The sequence below is a fragment of the Mastomys coucha genome, unplaced genomic scaffold (genome assembly GCF_008632895.1).
Source record: "Mastomys coucha isolate ucsf_1 unplaced genomic scaffold, UCSF_Mcou_1 pScaffold21, whole genome shotgun sequence".
In the NCBI taxonomy this organism is placed as follows: domain Eukaryota; kingdom Metazoa; phylum Chordata; class Mammalia; order Rodentia; family Muridae; genus Mastomys; species Mastomys coucha.
The window spans coordinates 113,478,853-113,487,652 of record NW_022196904.1 but is presented as its reverse complement, the minus strand read 5'-3'; the positions used below and the strand labels follow the sequence as shown (position 1 = coordinate 113,487,652).

The window sequence follows — 8,800 nt, the reverse complement described above, 5'->3', positions numbered from 1 at the left end:
CAAACAAACAAACAACAAACAGCAATGGCTCCAATAAGAGTCTTTAATCTTCCCTCTGAGATTTCACAAGCCAGACCTCCATCGTTGGCACTGTTCTCAAGATTATCTTCCAAGCTCCTACAGAATATCCCACAGAGCTCTTAACATCCCAATGGCTTTTCTAGCTCCAAGTTCCAAAGTCCTTCCACAGTCCTCCCAAAAACATGGTCAGGCTGTCACAGGGATATTCCACTCCCAGTACCAGTTTTATTTCTTTTATTAAGCAGGGTTCTCTAGAGTCACAGAACTTATGGAATGTCTCTCTACATTGAGGGAATTTACTGTGATGACTTTCCTTCTGTAGTCCAACTAACCCAACAATGGTCAGCTGTGGATGGGAAGTCTAAGAATCTGTTAGTTGCTCAGTCCCATGAGGCTGTTTCAGCTGGTCTTCTGTAAAAGTAGGTTCCAACATATGTGCTGGCAAGTAAATGCAAGCAGGGGAAGAAGAGTGAATCTTCCTTCTTCCAATGTCCTTATGTTGGCTTCCAGCAGAAGGTGTGGCCCAGAAGAAAATGTATACCACCACACCTAAATCTGGTACTTACTTTTTCCCAGGATGACCTTGAACTCAGAAGTCTGATTACCTAATTCTCCTGGATTAAAGGCATGTATTACCTTGCCTATACCTAAACTTTTCATGGCTACTATGCCTTAAGATCTATGCCATAAACATGTGTCTTCCAGCTTCAAGAGCTGGATCACAGGTGAGCCCTCCAATTCTGGATTGTAGTTCATTCCAGATATAGTCAAGTTGACAACCAGGAATAGCCATTACTTTCTCCTTTCTGCCTTTACTCATACAGATCCATAAAGAAGTGTTCCTGGTAGCCAGTCTATGACATCTCTGGCATAACAATAGCCTAAGTTTCATCTATTCCTGACACCCGATTATTCTAGATATAGGTCTTTAAAAGGCCAGGATGACTTAGAAACAAAGGTCTAACAAGGAGAATCTTCAAGCTCAAGAATCCATCCACTCATTTTTCTCATCCATACATTTATCTAAGAAAAAGATTACAAATCATTGAATAATTAACAGACACTAAAGTAGGTATAAAACTAAAACAAATGTATATCATAATTACAAAATGGCATTTTGGTATATTGATAACATTATGCTAAAATATGCTCTGGAAGCACAGTGTACATACCATCTTCTGAGTCCCCTATGAGTTCAAGGAAGGAGTCTTGGGAGCCATACTTAAGATAAAGAATGTGTAAAGAGGTCTCTTGGAGGATTAAGAAGAGGTAGCTGCATGATAAATGGCTCTGAAGTGAGCTAGAGGTAGCATCTTACAGATTCTAAATTTGTACACCATGGGATGAGCTTGGAGCAGAGGGTGCTGAAGTTCCTGGCTCTCTCAGAGAGCTGCCTGGGAATCTAACTTCGGACTTCAATCTGTCTTGACATTTCTCTCTTCTCCAAAAGTGAGTAATTTCCTACTCACTTCTGGGGTGACACATTTTTCTCCAAAACCATGATCTGTAAAATTACATGTCTCAAGAAGCGATTCTCTCAGAAGGCAAGAAGACATGTTCTGGGCCCAGGCTGGGAGATGTATGCTTCTGTCCTTTGCCAGGAGAGCTGGGCCAAGCCTAGACGCCATGATTGCCAGAGACATTTGGGAGGTAATTGAGAGTGTGAAAGACACTGGGTTCTGGTAATGGATGAGCTAACACCCCTGGTGTCTTCAGTATAAAAATAACACAGATGTCTAAGAAGAAGGTTAGGCTAACTATAATGGGGGTCTGCATATAATAGACTTCTACTATGTCATACAAGATAAGCCAGATCTTCTTTTCTTCTCCAGTCTCAAATTCAGCTCCTGTTCATGAACCCAGCTACACAGAAATTATTTTGTTACTTTAAATCCACAATATGGTTTCTTTTTACATTTTTATTATATGTGTGGTTTGCATCTATGTGTACAGGCATGTACACAAATGCTATGATCTGCATGTGGAAGTCAGAGGACAACTTGCAAGAATTATTTTCTTCCTTCCACCATGTGAGTTTGAGGGATTGCAAACTCAGATTCCCATATTTAGTTACTAACTTGTTGAGGCAAGCTGCCAATCTACCATATTGTCTTTATTCTTTATTCTATACCTATTCAGGGAATATTGGAATGTTCGATGGCTTTAGAAGGCCGAATGTACTGTATGCAAATGGGCTTTTTGGCACAACTTATCTTCTAAAAAGGCATGTTTTGCAAAATAATCCATGCTACTTTACTTATTCACAATTGTTTAAATTGTCCATTTAAGGCTGGTGATATAGTTCAATAATAAAGCACTTACCTAGCACTGCTAAAGACCTGGATTCTTTCCCAGGACTGAAAACAAACTCTTCATCTCTACTAATAGACTATGAATTCCATAAAATTCTCTCTCTCTCTCTCTCTCTCTCTCTCTCTCTCTGTCTGTCTGTCTGTCTGTCTGTCTCTCTCTGTGTGTGTGTGTGACAGACACATACATACACACACACACACACAAACACACACACACACACACACACACACATTTCAGTATGAAAACAATCCAGATGGCTAGGAAGATTAGATTAACTGTAATGGGGTCTTGAATATCACAAAATCTTAACATATCTTACAAGATAGTTGATAAGCCAGCACCTCTTTTCTTCTCCAGTCTCAAATTCTACTACTGTTCATGACCCCAGCCATGCAGAAATTATTTTGTTTCCTTAAGTCCACCATATTGTTTCTTTTTAAACTTTATGTGTGTATGTATAATACATGTCCACCCTCACTATGTTTCTAGCATTAATAAGTTAATTTGTTGTATTTTCCATATTATTATATATGTTCACTCCATGTTTGTAAAATAGATGCATGACTGGAACAATGAAAGGATGAATGAAGATGTGAAAGAACTTCAATAACTAACATAAGCCATATCATCCTATCATCATTTTTTACAAGAAAAAAAACTTGATCTTGGGATAGTTAGACAAACTTGGACTCACTCAAGAGTTAAACCTCCTTGTTTTATATCTACTCCGACTGATGTCCCTACAATATTGCTTAATGGTTGCAAGTAAAGTATCCCCAGGGGATTATTGTGGAATTTGATTTAGAGGGACAATGAGGTAAGCAGTATCTAAGAATATAGAATGTGATTATTATAAAAATGTAATGTGAAGATCCTAATATAACCATGCTGTGTACCCATTCAGTCTACATGGAGTCTAACTGAAAACCAGTCATCTAGCTCTCTGATTCACCTGCTATTTTTTTCTTTACCATTTCAGGTTTATATCAAGTGGAAGCTTCAGGGCCTCCTTCAAAAGGAAAATGTCTAAATGTCATCACTTGCCTTACTTAGCCACTTAGAAGAAGTCAATTTACCAAAAGTCTAAGACATACACAATTTTTAAAAAATTTTCAACAAACCAACCCTGACTTCACTTTATGTCAAGATATTTGACCATAGGATAGCAAAACATGCTTTTGTGGACTTCATTCCCAGAACAGAAGTAGCTGGAATTGTATTCTTCATAGCTCTTCAGAGATACAAAACCAAGGATACATGCAGTGCTAATTCACTCAGCCTTTCCACTAAGAGGTCTTCTGATAATAAAAACTTACCTGATCCATCTAACTCCTGGTCTTCCCACCCAGATGGAAGATCCCAGAACTTCCACATCCTCCAAGGACAGCACCATAGTTCTAACTGTTTAGTCACATGCCCTTGACCTCTTTCTCACTCCACATAAATGTGCAAGCACTCCAATATTCCTTTATAATAAGGACTTGCTCAGTCTTTTAGGAAGGCTAGAATGCCTAATCTTCATTGTCATTTGGACTCCTATAATCCTGCAGGTGTGTATCTTTGAAGGTTTTCAGGGGGAAGAGGAAAGAAACTTTTCTTTGCCTCCAGATCTACTGACATATGAGAGCATACGCCTGTGGCTACAACAGTGAACTTCTGCTGTCATGCCTTTCCTACCTTGATGGAATATATACTCTGAAAATTGATTAAAATAATCTCCCTTGAGTGAGTCTTTGTCAGGTATTTGGCCACTAGTGCAAAAGAGCTGAGCTGCACAGACCCATAAGAGCTGATAGTAAAACAATATGAGCAAAGTAATAGTTATTATTGGAATAGAAACAACAGGGAAAACCCTGGCTAAGATAGAGGAGAGCTACAGTAGCCCCCTTCTTTAGGAATTCTTTGAGGGTAGTCAGTAGATTTGTAGAAGCACAGAGATACCCACAATCTTTCTGTGGATCTGTAACAAACACAACTATAAGCCATACAGTAGATCAGATCTGATAACTAATGCAGTAAAACTGTCTCCTCTGGGCAGGGGCCTGAATAACTGTATCCCATCACTATCACACAGAAGAGATATTTGGCGCTGTAGTTATAGCAATGGAATAAACAGGATAACACAGCAATAGCTAAGACTATGTTAACAGAAATGGAGTTATTAATACTCTTTAGTAGAAAGGGTAGTTCATAGGTGCTTCTCCTGAGATCCTAACCATTACACATGATCAGTGGAAGTGCTAGAACAGATAGGAAATAGGTTAACAGAAGGCAGGGTTTCATAGGGCAGCTTCCATGAAGTTATCACCCATAATGGTGTAGGACTTCTTGGTAGTGCAGTGGTTTGGAGGTCTTCTAAATCTTGTAGTAATATAACTAACCAAACTTATTTATTCACAAAATCAGTATGGGATACAATTGTTTCTGTGGTCTGTCACTGGTACTCTTTTTGGAATGAACAGATGTCTGTTAATCTTTCCCTAGGAAAAGTATCACAAATTGATACCAAACATAAAGATAAACAGAAGCAAAAGTAAGTTTACAAGGAGCATTGTGTGGCTTCTGCCAGGAGTAGTAAGATACACAACTAAGACTGAATTACTGAGGGACAAGAGTTGATGGGGGAATTCCTGACAGAAACAAATTTTTCTGTAGGTTAAGCCATCTGAAGGCATGGCGTTTATGAGAGAGGTGAGGGATAAAAATAGAGTGATGTTTTTAATCCCATGTGGTACAGAGTGCCACTTCTCCCTGATGAAAATTGAGGCACACTGAAAATGGTCAAAGGACTAGAGAATACATTGTAATCCCCAAGACTTGTGTATATGGGATTAAATTTTTGGCAAGACACTGCAGTGGTTGTAGTATGTCCAACTGAAGTCATGTCAACTGCACAAAGGGGACTTGGCTGTATAAATTGGGAATACAACTTTACAATGGGAAAGGGACATGTAGGCTGCATCACCCATGTTATCTCCTGATAAGAGAGAGTGTGAGATGCAGGTACTGGCTTGTAATTATTGTGCTTCAGGGTCAGGAAGAAAGTTTACTGATTATATGTGTACTAAAGATCCCCTCCCATCAGGTGAACACTTGAACCCTATGAGAACAGCCACAGTGGTATAGAGAGGGAGAATGAAAGAGCTGATAGAGGATCAACCTCTAATACAGAAAAAGATAAAGAGTGCTTCTAGGGCTTTAATTATTTCTTGATGCAGGAAACCACCAAATATTCTCTTTCTGAACTCCTTGAACTGGGAAGGAGTTTAACGTGAGAAATAGAAGAACCTCTCTCAGCATGGCTCCTGGAAAAATAAGAGTGGTTGGGATCAGTCTGAGTACCATAGAAAGAGAGAGACAGAATGCGTTAAGTACTTGTTACTCCTTGAGACAAAAGCACACAACCTGAAACAGTACAAGAGAAAGCAGTCCCTGATGGGCTGGCTCATATGAACTATTAGACATAGGTCATTGCCAGCTGCTAACTCCATGAATTTGAAGAACTATACAGACTTGGGGGTTGAGGGAGACTTGGATTGCTAAGAAGATGGTAGACATTTTTCTGTATAATAGACAGTGTTTGATGTCCAACCTGCCAGAACAAATAAAAATGGTTTATGGCCCATTCTACAAGATGAAACCCATACTCACCACTGCTTGAGTAACCAAGAACCTGAGACTATAAAAAGTTCTATAAAAAGTTCTATTGTTCTATTAAAAGAATACAACTTTAGATTGGCTCCTAATGAGATTGTGTCTTACTCAGAGATCACTGTCTGGGGAGAAGCTTCCCATTGCAGCATATGAGGACAAGTCCAGAGATCCACAGACTGACATTACATAGAAAGTGACACCTTGAAACACTCAGCCCCAAATTGTGGTTTATTTACCAAATCCATCCTCTTAGGGCTCAGAGAATCCTATAGAAGAGGAGAAAAGAATGGAAGAGACAGAAGGGATGGAGGACACCAAAGAAATGAGGCCTCCCAATCAACAATACCAGTGTATTTGTGAACTCACAGAGGCTGAAGCAGCAAGCACAGGGCCTGCACAGGTCTGCACCAGATAGGCTCCTAGAGTTGAAAGGAGAAGTGGACACATGCCCCAGCAGTTAATCCATAAGCTATCTCTAATTGAAAGCCTTTGAAAATGAGAATTATTTTTCTCCAAGGGGTCTTACTGGAGAAACAAACTACTCTTAAGGGCAAGCTATGTGGCCTGAACTAGATGGATCACAGAAAATTAACTCCATGGAATCTTTGGATATAGGCTCCTCGTCTCATATTGTTATGTCCTCTTCTCTTCTCTCTTCTCTTCTCTTTCTTTTCTCTTCTCTTCTCTTCTTCTCTTCTCTTCTCTTCTCTTCTCTTCTCTTCTCTTCTCTTCTCTTCTCTTCTCTCCTCTTCTCCTCTTTAACCAACAGTTTACTGCACATGTATTATGGCTTCAAGTTTAGTATATTTATGTGATTCTTGAGTGTGCAAACAAGTGGGTTTCTCTATCCATATGTTTCTTGTGCCTTTTCTTAGGCTCTTTTCCTTCTATTTGTTTTATCTTATCCCAAGATGTTACTTTTTGGTTTATTAGATTTTATGATTATCTGTGGAAACCTATTTCTTTTCTAATGAGAGACAGAAAGGAAGTGGGGTAGAGCTGAATGAGAGGGGATATGGGAAGAATCTAGGAGGAGCAGAGGAAGGGGAAACTATAATCAGTACATATTATGTGAGGGAAAAAAAACCCTATTTTCAGTAAAAGGGGTACAAGACAAAGTATTCTAGTGGCCTCTACAGACTAAGGGACTTCAGTGGCTTTGCTGAGCCCTATGATGGAGCCTGATCCTTAGGGGCTAGAGGATGTTTTGTCAGATCTGAGTGACTTCAAATGCCATGTAAATCAGGTTTGTAAAGCTGTAAAGCAATTGAGAGATGGAGCAGGGAAGCAGCTTAAGAGACTGTCAGGATCAATCAAAGGCAAAAGTGGCTAGATTCTGTTGAGCCTGAATTTTCGAGCAGGAAAAAAAGTGACAAAAAGTCAAACACTTTTGTAGTGAGCTTCTGGAAGGCTATAAAGCTCGAGTGCATGTTGACAGGAGGGGTGGAGGAGGTGTGGGTAATTCCAACTGCACCTGCAGCTTTGGAGGAAGGACATCAGCTCCTTAAGGAAGCGGCCAAAGCTGCTCCCATGTAAGGGTCATGCAGGGCAGCTGCAGCTGGACATCGAGTTGTATGTATGTTAGCCCCTTAGTGGTATACAGAATGCATAAGGGTTTTAGTGGATGCTGAAGTCCAGTGTGCCTCATTTCATTGCAACCCCAAAAGCAATGGGGCACAATGGGCAGCTGTAGATATATCTAGGTACAGAATGGTATAATTGAAAAATATTAACTTTTCTTTTGGGAATGAACACTTATTCAACCTGGAGATTATATGGTGGACATTTCTCTCCTGCAAGAAAGTATACTAGAGTAGAAATTGTTTTTAGGTCCAGGTCTTTCTATCAGCAGCCAGATATGATTGGTGAGCCAACAGCAGCCCAGCCTCTCGGATTCTGGAGAGAAGTGCAGCACCTGGCAGATGAGGGCTTGGCTCTACTTCCCACAGGCTCCATGCTGGGCTTAGACATATTAGCTGGTCCTGGGAATATGTACTATAGTATTGTTTGATTGAATGAATGTCAGGTGCCTGTCAAATTTCTTTAAAACATTTGTTTATATCCAAAGGTTGCCACTTTTGTCAGGCTTTGATTGTGGAGGGAAACTTCTTACAACAGGTATTAGTGATTGGTAGAGACTCATAACTAGTTAGACAGCCAAAAATAAGTTACTGTTGCCATAGAATGGAAGATCTTATTTTCACAAAATTATCATGTACATATTACTCCTTGAAAGGCTGAGGAAATGTCACTACAGAAGAGGATGGTGGGAAGGATACGAGGATCATAGATAACCTGTGAGATATTGGAGGAAACTGACATCCTCTAGGTGTGGGCCTGACTCTAGGACAGATAACTTTTATTCTGTGGTCATGTCAGTAAAATTAAAAAAATAATGCGTCAATACTATAATTATGGTTACAGAGGTATCAGTGTTTCTTAGTAGAATGGGTAGGTCACAGAGTCCTTACCTGGCATCTCTGCCACCACTCCATTCTGACTTTCTCCTGTATATGAACTTGGAAGGTTCTAGAACAAATATGACATAGAAAGTTCTTGGAAGGCAGAGGTCCAAGAGGCAGTTCTATGAAGCCATCACTCAAATAGTTAGGGATTTTTGGTGATGCAAATGTCTTTGAGTCACTCATGCCCTTGTAAGCAAAATCTTATTCATGCTCCTGATAGTGATCCAAATAAATACATTGCTTCAGTAAGTTGAGCTTCTATGAAATAATTTCTTTGATCTGCCACTGGTAAGCTATCTGGGGTAAACAGACAGTTTTTCACATGTCCTCAGGAAAAGTAACACAGC

The 8,800-nt window shown here is 39.8% G+C and overlaps 1 long non-coding RNA gene across 2 annotated transcripts in view; it reads right to left on the bottom strand.

Moving 5' to 3' along the window:
- Positions 1–8,496, bottom strand: part of LOC116100897 — a 61,183-nt gene extending 52,687 nt beyond the window's left edge. The window contains exon 1 of one of the 2 annotated variants that reach the window (XR_004122712.1): positions 8,460–8,496. This is a non-coding gene — a long non-coding RNA (uncharacterized LOC116100897). The remainder of the gene's footprint in view (positions 1–8,459) is intronic. The other variant, XR_004122714.1, reaches the window with a different exon arrangement.
- Positions 8,497–8,800: the final 304 nt, after the last annotated feature.